This window comes from Anser brachyrhynchus (assembly GCF_964034855.1).
Source record: "Anser brachyrhynchus genome assembly, chromosome: 1".
NCBI lineage: Eukaryota > Metazoa > Chordata > Aves > Anseriformes > Anatidae > Anser > Anser brachyrhynchus.
The window spans coordinates 165,092,094-165,106,981 of record NC_137694.1 but is presented as its reverse complement, the minus strand read 5'-3'; the positions used below and the strand labels follow the sequence as shown (position 1 = coordinate 165,106,981).

The following is a 14,888-nucleotide window of genomic DNA, read 5'->3' as shown; positions in this document are numbered from 1 at the left end:
AGTAGGAACATTAGGGAAATGTGAAAGGACACATGTAACATACAGGCTACAAAACAAAGACCATCTTGTGTACAGTGTAAAGGAAACATAATGACTACAACCTGCCTTAGGGTTTGAAAACAATTTACTGAGAAGTCTTTTACAGTGGCCAGCTTTGCAGCCATTTCTAATTAACTAGCAGGTAATTCAAAGTCTAAGTACATTCAATAAATTTTCATCAGAGTTTCTGTGTTATAAATCTGTCGTGATGATTTTTTGGATCTTCAGGAGTTAACGGATCCTAATCTCTGAACTAAAACCCAGTTATATTTCATGCTGGCATGTTTCAAAGAATAATATATTTCCATAAGAAAAGTAACATAAACTACACCTGAGAGATACACACATAGCAGCATATTTGGGAAGACATTCACTCCTTGCAATTAGAATATCTACTTTGTGTCTTGATAGCAAAATACAAAAATTACCAGAAAACTTTGATTTTAAATGTGCCTTTTGATTTTGCATAAGGAAAATGTGAATTTTCTCAAAGTATATAACACTTTCCCCCCTTTTCAGTTAGACACGTTGGTCTGCTGCAATGGAAAATACCTACAAGATTATTTGGTCCGTTTCCATCTCAATGCAAATTTAGTTGAACATATACCACATATATTATGCATACCTTCCTTTATAGATAAGATATGGGTAGATATGGGTAGAAGATCAAAACACCATGCTGTCATACTCATTATCCAGGGTACTGGGATGGGGGGATGAGAGACCTTGGATGATATATGTACTGCAGTGTGTGTTTGAGAGTGTGCTAAAGACAAGTGAGAATGACTCTGTGGGGAGCCAGCTCAAGTCTGGCAGGACTTTTTAGCTCAGTGTCCAAAACCAGGCAAACATGTACTGAACTAACCTTGGAAGCAATGCATCCTTGTTCAGGTACTGTTCTGCATGGAGCCAGCCTGGGAGACTGCCGCCATAGCACACTTTTTCTACAAAATGGATGCACTGCTCACAGGTAATAGATAGTTGATAGTACTTGGAGCTCTTCTGCTGCAAAAAAACATTCATACACCTAATGTATGTATAATGGAGGTATTTGAATGTGGAATAGAAGCTGCTTGACATTTAAAAAAGTGGAGAAACTTGTAAGTAGGGCAGGCAGACTGAAAGTAAGATTATGCAGAGATAATAGGAGAAGAAGGAAACAGAATAGCTAAGGAGTACTTACAACTCAGGAGAGAAGGGCAAGGTACAGCCAGGAAAGTACAAAAAATATAATTGAAATCAATATGTAAATAGAGTTATTCAGAGCTGTAAAAGATAAGGAATTTTAATGTAGTTCAAAATGGGGATGTAGAAGACAGCAAAATGTTGTTTGCTAAGTCTTATAACATCGACTGGTTGGAAATGCTTGCACTTCTGATATTTTGTCTTTTAAAAACAGTGAAAAATGAAATGTCACTGATGTGACAAGACCCTAATTCCCTAAGAGCTGCTCCTGTCTGTAACTCACCAATCTTCCATTAAGTGGGATACAAACTATCAAGTGCCCCTAAGATTTACATTTCTTGTTCCGTCCTACATTGATGAGTAATATTTGCTACTTACTCCCATTAGATTAGGAAGAAAATATAAATCTATAGTCATTATTCAAGAAAATAACCTTTTTTTTTTTTTTTTTTGTAAACAGGAGTGAAAATATGCACAAAGCTACAAAGCTTTTAGTGGAAAGCAGAGTATCTAGAGAAGTGTGCTTTGTGAAATGGCATGCATGCACTGACAGATACCAGTGTGCTTTTCAGACACTTTTTTTTTTTCTTTTTTTTGGTCTGTCATTCCAAGAGCTGCATATGTTCTGTGTTTCAGCTGCTGGTAAACTCTAAGTAAATTCTTCCCAAAGCTTCTTCTAGAGCCTCCAGCAACATTCCTTCTGTCTCTAGAAAAGGCAGAAGTGTCCATGAAGATAAAATGTCATACATCACAATTTGGACACAAAATCATCCTGAGAATAAATACAGGTATTATGAGATTAAAAAGACAAGGAAAAAGAACAAGTGGCCAAACAGAAAACAGCTGTCTCATTGGTACCTTCTAGTGCAGTGTTATCAGATGGATGTGAGTGGGAGCAGCTGTGCTGCTGCTATCAACATCAGATCTGGTGCTGTCTGTCTTCGCAAATTTTTGTGGTGATTTTGGCCTCCTTGAAGAAAAAAAAAATCCTCTTTGTGTATGTTATTTTTCTGAACAAGCAAAGTCTGTTCCCTCTAGTTCATTCCCAGTTCCCTCTCTCTCTTTAAGCCCTCCAAACCCACCAGATTATCTCAGTTCCCACTTCTTCAATCTCATTCTGTCCCCAGTCTCTTCATCAGCTGTTCCAGGGAATGAGATGGTGCACCTATCAGGATTCCTATCTCACGACTGGGAGCAACAAACAAGGTTTTTCACCTGTCTGCCATTTTCTTAGACTGCATCATATTGAAGGCAAATAAATTTCTCAGAATTAAAGACCCAAGGGTTGGTTCAGTTGCCTTCATAGCATTTTTAATGCAGTTTGAAGAATCTAATCACATTCTGCTTGGCCTTCACCTACTTGCCAGGAAGACCTAGGTCTTCCAGTGGTCCTGTACCTTGAGAATCAGCCCCATTTGGATGTCTAAGGTACGTGAGAATGATCTAAATGACAGTAGGAACCTAAATGTGCCTAACTGAAGTATTTCCTCAGTGTAATATCTGATGCATAATTAAGACATATCTGTGCCATTCTGCTTCTAGTTTAATTTTTTTTTTCTCCTTTGATCTGGTGCCTAGGGGAGATTAGAAGCACCTTGTGATTAGTTCACTCACCTCATATAGGACAGACTAGTGCCTTCTTCATAACCTTCTTCATAACCATATACATCTTCTATGAAGTAAAATTAAGTTTTAGGGGCAGGCACTGGAAACCTAGGCTTCCTGACATATTTCAGAGCTCTAGGTACTACATTACAACATCATAGTTATGTTTCTTCTTATCTAATCCTTTTTTTTTGGCCTCATGAATACCACTGTCTTTTCTGTATATTGGCCAGCACCAGCAAGGTGGGTAAAAAGTGCTGCTCCCCACTTCAGAGACCCTCTTTTCCCCTTTCTTGTCTGTTGCATAAGAAGCTCTGGTGAGTTCTCTTGGTTTTGGGCAGTCACCTGGAGAGGAGGAACCAGGGACTGACACTCTTCAACCACATAACCAACTAAAATAACGTAGATTGAGATTAGATATTAAGAAGACATTAATTATTTAGATGGTGGTGAGGTGCTCTAACTGGTTGCCGAGGGAAGTTGTGGATGTCCCATTCCTGGAGGTGTTCAAGGCCAGGCTGGATGGGGCTTTTAGCAATCTGGTCTAGTGGAAGGTGTCCCGACCCGTGCTAGGAGGGTAGGAGCTAAATGATCTTTAATGTCCCTTTCAACCCAAATCATTCTATGATAGTTTTATGATTATATGTAATTATTAAATTGCAAAAGTTGAAACATCTAATTGATGGTACCTGAGCCTGAAAGTAGTTCAATTAACTTTCACTACAGATTATATTATAAGGTTTTACTTTATGATGAACAGTTACACTAGTTTGAAATAATGACAGGGTCATGATCTAAATGTCAGTGAAGGAGTCAAGGGATGCCCCTTGTCAAGGTCTTTCAATGGATAATTAAGGGACTAGGTTCACGGACACTACACAACATTCTTGTGTCACGGTATAGATCTCTCCACTTGAGAATAAGTATATATTGAGATGATAGTGTAGTAGTTAAGACACTCATCAAAAATGTTAGAGAATGACAAAATAGCAACTTGAATTAGCATTCCCACATTTCTAAGAAAATGCTGAATTTTGCCATAATGGATTTTCTAGTGAAGGCTTTCTCACTCTCCATTTGGAGCTGGGAAATCTGTTCCCAAGAAAATGAAGTAGAAATTGAAATTCTTCCATTGTCATGAAGGAATGTTCTGGATCATAGAGGCTAATATCAATTAGATGGTTAGAGATGGTTTGAGACCTTCTAATTTCCAAAGTAATTTTATCTGTGATCATATTTACTTGCTCACTGTGCCAGAATTCTCTTTCATCTCTTCTTCATCTTTGTTTTACCTTTTACTTATATATGGAGGGTAATTTTACCCACACTCAGCGTTTGTTTTGCTAGAATAAACAATCCTGCTCATTTTAGTCTCCTTCAATATGGTAAGACTTATCTTCCCTGATCTTTCTTTTCCTGATCTGTCCTTCTCTCTTTCTGTTCTAGTTTAAATTCCTCTTTATGGTACACAGTTTTTCATAATTGTTTTTACTGGGTTCTCCAATAGAAGTCGCTCTATCTTATTATATGAAGTGAAAATACCTTCATGAAATCCTAAGAACATATTTGACATTTTTGCTGTTGTTTGGCCAAGTCAACATTTTCATCCGAAAATTGCCAACCAGCTCTAAATTCTGGGCCTTTCTGTATTTATTGAATGAGACCTTGAAGTAAACAAAAGCAAACTAATGAAACACAACCCACTGGCACTAACAAACACATATTTTCTATTATTATTCTTTAAGGACTGTAATTGTTGAGAAAACAAACATCTTTTTGTACTTGTGACATTGAAGAAAAACATTTTCCTTAAAACATTTTGAAAATCAAAATGGATAGGAGGAATGTGAGTGCTATGTTTCCATCAAAGCTGTGGCAAACCTGGAAGACACAAGGGGAAAATCAGTCTTAGTCATTTTTGTTTAGTTTGCAAATTATCTGTGGTGAGAATTACCTAATTTATGTCTGATGGTCTGTTTGTGCAACAGAGGAATTCAATCTTATGTTCTGCATTAGTATCTATCTAGGATCTAAGAACCAAGCAAAAAGATATAATTACAAAACGAACAATAATAATTAAGGGCTAAGGAATGACATATGATAGTAAAGCTTAACCTATGTGCTTTTGAAAAGGCTCTTTTTTTTTTTTCTTTTTAGAAAATGGATAGAAGCATCAATTTTAAATGCATTATTAATTTCTTTGTCATATTATTTTATTCATGCTTTGTAATACACTGTTCCCTCATATTTAAATGTTGTTGGGTCCTCTCTTAAGCTTACTGCATTCATATAAACAGCAGTTTATGGGCTGAAGATTTTAGAATTTCAGGATAAACACTTTTGCTCACTCATAAGTTGGAGACACCTTGCTAAATACAAGAGACCATATGATGCTGTTATCTTTGATACTGTGTCATGGAAGTGGATGAGCTGGGCTTTCCCTTTCAATTCTATGTTGAAGAGTAAGATGAAGTGCCGTCATAGATGAACATCATTTTACTTGATTTTACTCTCTTGTACTAGTTGTTAATTTTGCTCTGTGTGTTTATTGGCCAACATGATTCTCTACCTCCCTTACAGCAAGCTTTCATGTTCTCTCCTTGATCCTAACCACTTTTAAAGGCCAAAACCTTACAAATCCTTCATTCATAGGCCAGCGGGAGTCTTGATTTATGATAAAATAAATCAACGTACTCTCATGGGGAGGGTAGAAACATGATAAAATGATTCTTCCAGTACTACTGAAGCAAAGCCAAGTACTGTATTTTTTCTTTTAATTTTTAAATTTCATATGCTACTTGTTAAAATGGACCCTCTCATTTTTCAGATGTTACCTGTATTCTTCAGTTGTCTGTGGTAATAATAATCCACCAAATATGAATTTATTTGATAGATTTATAACAATAATAATAATAATTAGAAATTACTTATTGAAGGGAAAAAAAAAAGCAAACATATAAATTCTGTTTCTTTCCCGGTGAAACAATGAAGCCCCTCTCCCCTGAAGAAGAAGAGAAAGAGAAAGGGAGATATTACAGCTTAGCATCCAGTTAGGTTAACACAGACGAATCAACAAGAAGAAGCCAATGTAGACCTTCTACCTCCTTCAGAAAATAAACAGACGGTATTTACCCTTTGCTCCAAGTCCATGGAGGGTCAGAGTTTGTGCTGGTAAAAAGATCAGTCTATGTAAGACAACTGAATATGCAATTTACTACAGAGATTCTCAGTTTAGACTATCACAGCATATTATCAATGTCGCAGTCTCCCATTTTCTGGACACAGAGGGAGATGTGACTTTGTGTTTCTCTATCATTAGGGGCTGTCCATAGCCTATCGCTAAGTATATTACAGTGGCTCCATCAAACTTGTGTGCAGTAAGTGTGCAACACTAAAAGGTAGTTATCTCGTTACTGCTGAAAATGCGATGTTCGGGGGTTGGAATTTTAAATTCTTTTTCCAGCTTGTTTATGTGCGTGTGTCTACTTGTGTGTATGAGTGGGGGAGGATGAGAATTGTTATTGGAATTCCAGAACATGTAGGCTTGAACTATAGAGCAACTGGTTGTAGGTGCTTCTGACAGACTGTAAAGTGTGTTTGTCTGGGAAGATATGACAAGGATGTCAAGCTAAATAGCCAGCATTGCAGTTTGTTCACAGGGAAAAAAAAAAAAGTTAAAATGTCTTGGCTTGGGATGGAGGAACCCAAACACATTAGCCTGGTGAACGTACAGCTGCAGAAACTCTACCAGGACTATGAAGCAGAGGGCAAGCTAGAAGCAGACAAATTTACTGCTTTTATTTATTGATTTTATTCTTTTTAATTCTGGACTTTTTTTTTTTTTCCCCCCATAAATCACTGGTCATAACAGCAGCTTTTTAAAGATTTGTCTGGATAATACTTTACTTTAGTTTTTATGTTATACTAAATTATCGAGGATTACATCTCCCTGAGTAGGTGTACCTACTTAAAGTCTCTTTGGTAAGATTCACATAAATTTAGGTGCCTGAAAATTAGATATCTTGCTCAAACCTAACTGCTTTTCATAGTTAACAAGGAGAGATGGGCCCCTTCAGACAGCTGTTTATTCTGAGCGTTATAGGTACCTGAGTGGTAAGAGCCTCACTCTTGACAGATTCATTTCTTGGCAGTACTTGTTTCTCTGCAGTGATCAGAGCCAAGACAATTAGCATCAAACACAACCCCAGCTTCTCACAACTGAAGCTGGGGAGGTGGGTAATTTCCCTACCTATAGAAATCCATCCTTTTTCTGAAGCTTGTATTGATCATCATGGATTGATCACCATGGATTGATTAGTATTCATACTGCTGAAGAATAAATATAAGTGATGGTTCCACTTGGAAAATCAAAGCAAATATATAGTTTTAGTTAGAGATCATAGAATGCAATATAAGGAAAACTCAATTTTTAAACTCTTTTCCCTGGAGCATTAAGGATTGAATTTAATGATCCATATCTGAAGGACATGCTTGAGGCACAAGGTCAGAACTAATTTTACATGTGGTACACAGATTTGAAATGACTCTCCTGGATCATAGAATGAATGATCTATTCAGCTCTCCTCAGAAACAAGGTTCAATGAGTAGTAGCAGATTTCCCTGCTGTTTCAGGTGTAATTACAGAATCACACAGGTGGTATTCAGTCTTTCTCTAATTTAATAAAACAAATTATTCACATTGTTGCAAATTCAATATTTTCTTTCTTTATAAAACCTGATTGGAAAAATGAAAATGAAAGCAAAAGCAAAACAAAAGATGTTTTTGGTTTATGGAGAAAGTATTACTTTTTCTTTTTTGCTGTTTTTCCCTAGTTAAACATTTTATGCAGACAAAAAAAAAAAGTTTAACATTTTACCAAGAGAAGCTTGTTTTTGTGGCAGGCTATGAACATGTATATGAACTTGTGGTTCTTTCTCATGATTTGCCCACATACCACTTCAAAAGGGCTCTAAATTCTTACATTTTGTTTGTGATAAATTTTCAAAGTGCTTGTCCTTTGAAACAACAGAGACACACCAGGGATGTCAGATTTTTAGGAAAACTAAAATAAAATAAAAACATCACATTCTGTTTCCTATTTTCTTCTTGTAACTCAGAAATGGTCTTCTAAAGCTTAGTCCATCCTAATGCATTTGCAAATAGTAAACTTGGCCATAAAACAGTTTTCATCAACCATGAAAATTTTCTGCTTTCAAAATGTAGGGAAGAAGTATAAATACCAAAAATTTCAGAGCACTTAAGCTAGTTGGACAAAAACTGTGAATATTCTGGCTAGATTCAGGTAAGTTTAAGATGATTATCTTATTTTTCTAAATCAATCATTTGATGTGAAATAGAAAAATAGATAATTTTTCATTTGAAGTGGTAATATGTTTATATTTGTCTTTTTCCCTGAGGCAAAAATGCTTTTGTACAAACAATTTTTTTCAATAAAAGCATTTTAGAAATTTATAAATTTTTGGTAATTATATATTGTTCATTTCATTCTCATCAATTATGTAGTACAACTGCTGTATTGAAATCTCTACTTGTATGATCTGCTTATAAGCACGTAAGTGTATTTTTAGTTTTGAATTTATTCTGTCATCAATTTACAACATATGATTATCTTACAGTGGAATGGCACTACTGATAAGCAAATCATGTTTTTAGTATTGACTAGTTCTAAGATTTTGGGCAAGTCACTTAACCTGCAGCCTGGAGTCTTGCAGTAAAAACCTGAACTAGCCATGGGATACTGAAGAGCTTATTAAATAGACAAAGGAGGTTAATTTTAAAATTAACTACTCTCTTAAGCTACATTTTGTCAAATCTCTCCAAGAAACAGCTGAAAAATAAAGCTAAAAAGAAATGAACGGCTGGAATAAAACCTGAAGATATGTATACACATATGTAAGTGGTCTGAAGAGCAACGTAGGGAATTGCTGCAGAGCTGCAGCTAGTTAATCTTTTTTAAAAAGTAGCTTTCTGATCTGACGACTCTTTGCAAAGCACAACTGAGGAAAACAAACAAACAAATTAATTCCAAGTTTCTTTTTTGCTAACTCATTCACTGATATATTTAAGGGTTCCTCTATAATTCAGTGAAGTCTGAAGGTTGTTCAAACTTGCATTGAATAATTAGGGTTCCCTGGAGGTTACTTTGCTTACTAACGACTTCCTGAGTAAGATATGTGGTGGTCACCTCTTTGATGCCTCCTGTGACCAGGGATGTATATAGTAATGCAATGTATCACAAAATATCTAGTAAATTTTTCATAAAGAAAGGAGAAACTATATGTAAAACAGCTTTAGGCCAACGTTTTAAAGTTAAGTTGGCCTATAAAGATCTTCCCCTTCAGAGGGAACACTTAGCTGCCTACTTAAAGCAATTTTGATGAATACTGTGTTGCTAGAGTAGTGCAAACAGGGTCTTAGCCTTCAATATATAAATGTATTAACAACACATAACTGAAAAGATAGCTCTTCCTTCCTCTGTGTAATGAAAAGTTGAAGGTCTGCCAAAAAACATCGAAGTGTCAGAAATTCTGCCAATGTGAAGGCATATTTCTGCCTGTAAATCAACTGCACATTTAAATTACTTCCTTTCATAATCTATTACAATATTTATAGCACAGTTGTTCTCTGTGCAACATTTATTGCATAATTTCATTTCTGGTCAGCAGTTGTTATTTTGAAGTCTCAAATGCTATTAATGAAGGGTATATGTCTTTTTTCTGTGAATGACATAGGTGATCTAAAGTATAAATTTTTAAGTTAAATTGGGATTAATTAATTTTAAGTTAAATTTAATTGAATTAATTTTCAGTTAAATTTAGATGAAACTAATTAGCCAGCCAAGAAAACACCAAACCATTTACACAGTTTACTTTTCTGTATGTTTTAAAGGTCATTTTAAACACACTTTCTGCCACATCTTTACCATTAAATAAACTAAAGATTGCTTTTAGAATAAAAATGTTGTGATATATTTTCAGTAATACTTACAATACACTACACAGCATGATCCAGGAAAAATGGGTATTCTAAAAGTGGAAGGACCTGGAGGTTTCTGGGTGGTGTCTCACACCCTGCCAGAACTTTTAGTCCAGCTGCGTTCAAACTTGAACAGACCAGGAAATGAAAAGTTCAAATTATCATTTGAAAAATGCAGAAATTAACCTACTGGCTACCATTGCAATTCAACTTTTGCCCTGTTCTGCAGAGTTAACAATAGCCACAGTGCATGGTACAGGAAATCACAGATTCACAAAATTATGGAATTGTTGAGGCTGGAAGAGACCACCAGGTATCATCGAGCCCAGCACTTCTGTTAAACACAGGCTGCTCATGACTGTATTCAGTTGTGTGCTGAATATCTCCAAGGATGGTGGCAACCTGTGTCAGTATTCAACAACTCTCAGAGCAAAAATTTTCTTCTTATATCTTGTCAGCTCACTGGATATCACTGAGATGAGCATGACTGTCTTCTTTACTCCTCCCTGCCCCCGCTCCCCCCCCAGTGTTTACACCCATTGATGAGATTTCTGTCCCCTGAGCCTTTGCTTCTGCAGGCTAAACAGTCCCAGCCTGTCATATGTGGGATGCTCCAGGCCATTAATTGTCTTTATGGCCCTTCATTAGACTCTCTCCAGCAGCTCCATGTCTTTCTTGAACTGTGGAGCCCACAGCTGGACACAATACTACAGGTGTGGCCTCATCAGTGCTATGGGGAAGGGTCACCTCCTCTGACCTACTGGAAACACTCCTAATGCAGCCCAAGAGGCTGTTGGCCTTCTTTGTTGTGAGGAGCAATGCTGACTTATGTTCACTTTGACGTCCAGCAGGACTCCCAGAACCTTTGCTACAAAGCTGTTTTCTAACTTGTTGATACCAAGCCTGTACTGTTGTATGGGTTTATTCCTACCCAGGTGCAGGGATTTGCACTTTGCTTTGTTGAAATGTGCTATAATTAACAGCTATGAAAAATGATGCATATGCTCAATCTCCATTCACAGGTCTAATTACTGTTATATTGAATGTTGGTGGATGAATTGGAGTAACTTAACAGGTTGTTAGTTTTATGGAATGTTCACGGCCCTTAACAGCAACCAAGCCTAGGGATTCGCTATGCCTGGCTGCTAGAGCCTACTTGAAGACCCAGGATCTCTGCCCAGGCTGAGGTATGCATCTCCCACTTTCCGCTTTGCAGGTTCAACCGATACCAAAACTGAGCATGTATCCCAGAGACACGTAGACACACAGTCACATAGGACATTGCCAAGACTGCCACAAACCAGGTGCTGTCTTCAACAGCATCTGCACCCAGCACTCACATAAAGCACAGGAACAGACTTCCCAGCCCCCTCCTCCCCTTGGGCTGGCATGGGCAGCAGCTCCCTGGTGCAGGCACACACACACCCCTCCAGGCCCACTGCACACATACACTCATGGTTGCCCTGAGGTAGGGCCCCTCTGCCCACCCAGCACCCCTGTCCTCATACCAGCCCCTTTCACCTGCCCTATGTGTCCCCTTCCTGCCAGCTGCTCCAGCAGCACACATATACCCTGTGCACATCTGGTTTGGGGCAGAGAGAAACTGCCCCCAGCAGCCAGCACTGGGCACACAGGCTCTATGACCCGTGTCCCCCCCCACACACCTCACTCACCTCAGTCCCCCCAGTAGCTGGTTTGGGAACACACATTGTTTCTGCACCAGTGGCTGGTAGTAGAAGACCCCACTCTCTCCAGTAAGCTGATGCTAGGATCCCACTCACTCCAGTAGCTGGCTCCACAGGCTGGGGGCACCTACAGCTTCGGTCTGGCTCCAGAAGCTGGCACCCAGATGCCTCAAGCTGGTCCCCCCAGGAGCTGGCAACAAGTCTTTTCAGCGCACACACACACACAGGCTGGTGAGTGGGATTATACTGAGAGATAACGTTAATAAAGGCTTAATAAGAAGACAGAACAGACTGCAGTGATCAGATGCAGAGCTCAGTCAGACAAGCACACTGACCAAGACCAGTTTTACATGTGACCAGACCCTTTTATACTTCTGTCTATTCCTTCTTTGTTTCTCCCTCCTCTCCCTTCCAATAAACATCCCTTCATAAACTTTACACAGTTCCACAGGCCCCTTTGAAATATCCTAAACCATTATGTTTCTCTTGTTTCCCCCTTCTTACCAGTTAAAAGGAACAGCCTGACCCTCTCCAAAGCCTGGAGTTTCTTAAGGACCTACCAGTATCTGGAGACTTTTGGTCTTGCCATTGTCTCCCTTATCAGTTGTTTTGTCTCATGTTTACCACTTACCTCTTTACTTGTTACTCTCTTTGCAACTGAAAAGATCCTTGATGACTAACCTTACTGAAGTATATACTCTCACCTTCCAAATACTGTTACAGTCACCATAATAATAGAGGTATGTAAATCCTTCAGAAGATCAAGTATGCCTCGTTTAACTCTGAAAACATTGGGCTGTATCAAAGGTGATACCTACCTGTCACCACGTTACATCCCATTGCATGCAATCTGCTGATAATATAATAATCAAATGCAAAGACTTATAACTCATTACAGGTTTGGAGTAGTTTGCAGGGAACAAGCCAATGTTCAAGAGGAAGCTACATCTATTTGGTGTCTGGAGAATGCTGATGTTTTTTCTTAACAAAGAACAGATGATGAGCTTGATTCCATCCACTCTTGCGCCCTGTTCCCATAGAGGAGAATGCTAGTCCATGCTGGGTGACAAATACCTTAATTTTGTGTATTGTAGATGTGGTGGTTTTACCCAGCTGGGCAGCTTGTCCTGGTTCCAGTTAGGACAGAATTAATTTTCCCTCCTAGTAGCTGGTAGGGTGCTATGTTTTGGATTAGGATGAGAAGAGCGCTGATAACATGCTGATGTTTTAATTGTTGCAGAGCAGTGTTTACACCAGGCCAAGGACTTTTCGGCTTCTCGCTCTGTCCTGCCAGCGAGCAGGCTGGGGGTGCAGCAGGAGCTGGGAGGGGACAGACCCAGGACAGCTGACCCAAACTGGCCAAAGGGGTATTCCATACCATCTGACGTCATGCTAAACAATATATAGGGGTGGCTGGCCGGGGTGGGGGGCCGGCTGCTCGGGGATAGGCTGGGCATCGGTCAGCGGGTGGTGAGCAATTGCATTGTGCATCACTTGTTTTCTTACACATTATTATTATTAATACTATTATCATTATCACTATTATTATTATTATTGTTATTATTATATTCCTGTCTTAATAAAGTGTCTTTATCTCAACTCACCGGCTTCACTTTCCCGTTTCTCTCCCCCATCCCAGAGAGGGAGGGGGGAGGGTGAGCGAACGGCTGTGTGGTGTTTAGCTGCCAGCCGGGTTAAACCACAACAGCAGCTGAACTCCACGACACCACTCTCTCAATTCCCATCCTCAAAGGGAAAGAAGAAGATACTATAGAAAGGGCTCAAGGGGTTGAGATAAGGACAGGGAGCTCACTCAACAATTATAATCACAGGCAAAATAGATTTAGCATAGTGATATTAATATAATTTATTACCTGTTACTAACAAGCTAGAGCAGTGAGAAACTAAAAGCAAACTAAAAACACCCTCCTGCCATCTTTTATGTCCTCCTCCTGAGCAGCGAAGGGGAACAGGGAATGGGGGTTGTGGTCAGTCCCTAACACTCCGTCTCCACTGCTCCTTCACAGTCACTCTCTGCCCCTGCTCCATATGGGGTCCCTCCCACGGGATGCCGTCCTTCCCGAACTGATCTTGCGGGGGCTGCCCACAGGCAGCAGCTCTTCAGGAACAGCTCCCACATGGCTCCGTACCATGGGGTCCATCTGTCAGGAGCAGACTGCTCCAGCATGGGTCCCCAGTGGGCAGCAGCTCCCCCCAGACCCCCTGCTCCTGCGTGGGCTCCTCTCCACGGGCTGCAGCTCCGGCCCGGGGCCTGCTCCTGTGGGGGCTCTCCATGGGCCGCAGCTTGGGGATTTGCTCCGCAGTGGGACCCATGGGCTTCAGGGTGACAGCCTGCTCCATCACGGGCCTGGACCACTGCTGAGTTGTTTCTCACTCCTCACTCTCCCAGCTGCTGTGGCCCAGCAGTTCTATTTATTTACATGCAACCACACTCTTTCTTAAATAGGCACAAACAACATTGATTTTTGGCTCTGCTCTGGCCAGCGGTGGGGCCCTTTGGAGCTGCCTGAAACTGTCCCCTACATAACATGGGGCAACTTCTGGACTCTGCTCACAGAGGACACCTCTGCAGCCCCTGGCTACCAAAACCTTGACACGTAAACCCAATACAATAGTTACAGAGATTTTGTTTGTGTTACTGCATAAGCAAGATTTTTGGCTTTTAAGTTTCTCAGATTTGTATCCTGACTTAACAAAGCTGTTTCCTGTTCCGTTATGCCTTGTTCTGTAGTTACTATTATCTCAATTATACCAAATGGACAACATTTTTGCCACTGTTCCTGTACTATCTCTCTGTGTGTTTTCTGCATGTCATGGTAATTTATTGCTTGGGACGTGTGCAAGTTCTATTATGCTCCCTACTACATAGATTTAGAAACATAGGAGATGGAGGAGGCCCAAGACTCTTCTAAACTTAATTTAGTCAGATCTGTGTATCTGCTCACCCTCATTGTTCATCTACACTGTTTTCTACACTGTTTCTAATTCAAGCTCCCACTATCACTCTATTGCTTCCATGCTTTCTAAACCAAACCACTTTTTTTGAATATATAAAGCCTTGAGCACCCATGTAAAAGGAAGGCAGCAGTGCAACTAGGGATAGGAAAGTATGAAAGAAGACATGTTAATTCCCTCACATCCAAATGTGTACTTTTTAAAGTAAGCATGTGCAGAGAGAGAAAAGTATATTGCTTTCTGAAGTGTAAGATGCTAGAAAGATAGGGAATAGTTCATTATCCCAGTCAGTATGCTCGCAGCCACTAAAACATGGATATTCTTTTCTTGAGAGAATTACAGTTTGTTGAAATGTTTCTCTGAGAGAAATTAATTATCAGAAGTTACAATGAACATTTATT

General features: G+C 39.4%; 1 long non-coding RNA gene across 5 annotated transcripts in view; it reads left to right on the top strand.

The window, feature by feature from the left end:
- LOC308187801 overlaps positions 1 to 14,888 on the top strand; it is a 136,804-nt gene that overhangs the window by 97,933 nt on the left and 23,983 nt on the right. For 2 of the 5 annotated variants that reach the window (XR_013944918.1, XR_013944919.1), the window contains exon 7: positions 5,821 to 6,141. The exons of the other annotated variants lie outside the window; for them this stretch is intronic. This is a non-coding gene — a long non-coding RNA (uncharacterized lncRNA). Of the gene's footprint in view, positions 1 to 5,820; positions 6,142 to 14,888 lie in introns of those variants that run through there. 5 annotated transcript variants of the gene reach the window in all.